We start from the raw sequence: 2,695 nt of genomic DNA, 5'->3' as shown, positions 1-2,695 counted from the left end.
TTGGAGAGATTGGGGCCACATCCAGCGGCGGACTCTGCTGAGTTCTCGTGGTTGCAGTGTCGGTCTCAATGCTTGAACTGAAATCATTGAGGCTCGGTGCGAAGGGCAGGCTCGAACCACCAAACTTGCAACCAAACGTGCTGACTATTTGAGACACAGAAACTGGCACCAAAGTTTCCACATATTCATCGTAAAGCAGTGCAGATGACGGGGTTCCACTGTTTTCAGCGTCAGTCTGGATTAGAGGCCTGACCGGCTGCAAACACAACAACGAAAATGTACAGGGCCTGCTAAGTTTCGCTGCCTGCAGAAGAACAGCCGCGATCTTGGTAGCGTTGGGATTCGAACCCACGACTTGATAGAGACTGGAGCTTAAATCCAGCGCCTTAGACCACTCGGCCACGCTACCCGACAGGCAGAGAGCGCTTAAAATTGTCATTACTAATGTTTCAGCGTCGCTTCACTTCAGCACTAACAGATCGTGCATTCAGTAACGAACGTGGTGCAATTTAGAAAGTATGTGAAAGGGGTTGCAAGGTTTGCACTGTTTGGACAATAGCACGAAGCTGAATAGGCTTCGACAGTTTTCCCTGGGGCTTCAGGGCTGAGGAATGGCCTTCCAGAATTTTAAAAAGTCATGAGGCAGACGCTCAGAGAAAAGAGTCAGGGAGTATTTTTTACATAAATTCATACAGTTTTTGAGCTCAAGATTTCTACATGAATGAATGCAGTTTTTGAGCAAAGTACAAAAACTGCATGCAAGTACAAATTCACCCACAAAATATATGTGTGCATGTGGGTCTTTGTCTGTCTGTGTGGGTGTGTCTGTCTGGGGTGGGGGTTGTGAGTGTGAGAAAGTGTGTGTGTGTCTGTGTGTGTAGTGAGTGCAGAGTGTCTTAAGTCTGTGAGGGGGTGCATGTGTGAGTGTGGGAGTGTGCGTGTCTATAAAGCTGTACATGGGTGTCTGTGTGCGTGTCTGTATGTCCCTGTGTCCGCGTGTGCGTGTGTGTGTGCGCGTAGGAATATCTGTGTGTGTGTGTGTGTAGTGCAATGGTGATCACCTGTAATGTGACATGAACCCAAGGTCCCGGTTGAGGCCCTCCCTATGGGTACCGAACTTAGCTATCAGCCTCTGCTCGGCCACTTTTCTCTTCTGCCTGTCCCGAAGTCCACCTTGGAGGATGGTCACCCGAAGGTCCGAGGCTGAATGTCCTGGACCGCTAAAGTGTTCCCCAACTGGGAGGGAACCCTCCTGTTGTGCGGTGCCCATTCATCTGTTGTCGTAGCCTTTGCTCGGTTTCCCCAATGTACCATGCCTCCGGGCATTCTTGCCTGCAACGTATAAGATAGACAAAGTTGGCTGAGTCACATGAGCACCTGCCAGGCAAAAGGTGGGAGGTGATCCAATGCGTAATAGTGGGATCCATGTCCACAATCAGACACGTCTTGCCGCATGAATTTATGTAAAACTTCATTATCTCACTTTTTAGATTAGAATCAATCTAAACATCATGGTATAGACAGAGAACACAGGGGTGGATTCTGGATCAGCGGTGCTGGAAGAGCACAGCAGTTCAGGCAGCATCGAAGGAGCAGCAAAATCGACGTTTCGGGCAAAAACCCTTCATCGCGATTAAAGGCAGTGAGACTGAAGAGTGGAGAGATAAACTAGAGGAGGGTGGGGGTGGGGAGAAAGTAGCATAGAGTACAATGGGTGAGTGCGGGAGGGGATGAAGGTGATAGGTCAGGGAGGAGAGGGTGGAGTGGATAGGTGGAAAAAGAGATAGGCAGGTAGGACAAGTCCGGACAACTCATGGGGACAGTGCTGAGCTGGAAGTGTGGAACTAGGGTGAGGTGGGGGAAGGGGAAATGAGGAAACTGTTTGAAGTCCACATTGATGCCCTGGGGTTGAAGTGTTCCGAGGCGGAAGATGAGGCGTTCTTCCTCCAGGCGTCTGGTGGTGAGGGAGGTGCGGTGAAGGAGGCCCAGGACCTCCATGTCCTCGGCAGAGAGGGAGGGGGAGTTGAAATGTTGGGCCACAGGGCGGTTGGTTGATTGGTACGGGTGTCCCGGAGATGTTCCATAAAGCGCTCTGCTAGGAGGCGCCCAGTCTCCCAAATGTAGAGGAGACCACATCGGGAGCAACGGATACAATAAATGATATTAGTGGAAGTGCAAGTAAAACTTTGGTGGATGTGGAAGGCTCCTTTAGGGGCTTGGATAGAGGTGAGGGAGGAGGTGTGGGCGCAGGTTTTACAGTTCTTGCGGTGGCAGGGGAGGTGCCAGGATGGGAGGGGGGCGTGGAGCTGACCAGGTAGTCACGGAGGGAACGGTCTTTGCCGAAGGCGGAAAGGGGTTGTGAGGGAAATATATCCTTGGTGGTGGGGTCTTTTTGGAGTTGGCTGAAATGTCGGCGGATGATTTGGTCTATGTGAAGGTTGGTAGGGTGGAAGGTGAACACCAGGGGTGTTCTGTCCTTGTTACGGTTGGAGGGGTGGGGTCTGAGGGAGGAGGTGAGGGATGTAGACGAGATGCATTGGAGGGCATCTTTAACCACGAGGGAAGGGAAATTGCGGTCTCTAAAGAAGGAGACCATCTGGTGTGTTCTATGGTGGAACTGGTCCTTCTGGGAGCAGATACAGCGGAGGTGGAGGAATTGGGAATACGGGATGGCATTTTTGCAAGAGGTAGGGTG

At 51.3% G+C, this 2,695-nt stretch overlaps 1 non-coding gene across 1 annotated transcript; it reads right to left on the bottom strand.

Annotated features, from left to right (window-relative positions):
* Positions 1 to 327: 327 nt before the first annotated feature.
* On the bottom strand, positions 328 to 409 carry trnal-uaa (transfer RNA leucine (anticodon UAA)). The gene has a single exon. It is a non-coding gene; the product is annotated as a tRNA-Leu (tRNA).
* Between the last annotated feature and the right edge of the window lie 2,286 nt (positions 410 to 2,695).

The sequence above is a fragment of the Chiloscyllium plagiosum genome, unplaced genomic scaffold (assembly GCF_037043375.1).
Source record: "Chiloscyllium plagiosum isolate Xiang-an unplaced genomic scaffold, Cpla_swu_hap1 HiC_scaffold_20, whole genome shotgun sequence".
Taxonomy (NCBI): Eukaryota; Metazoa; Chordata; class Chondrichthyes; order Orectolobiformes; family Hemiscylliidae; genus Chiloscyllium; species Chiloscyllium plagiosum.
Note: the sequence above shows the minus strand (reverse complement) of the source record. Positions and strands in the feature narration are given on the sequence as shown.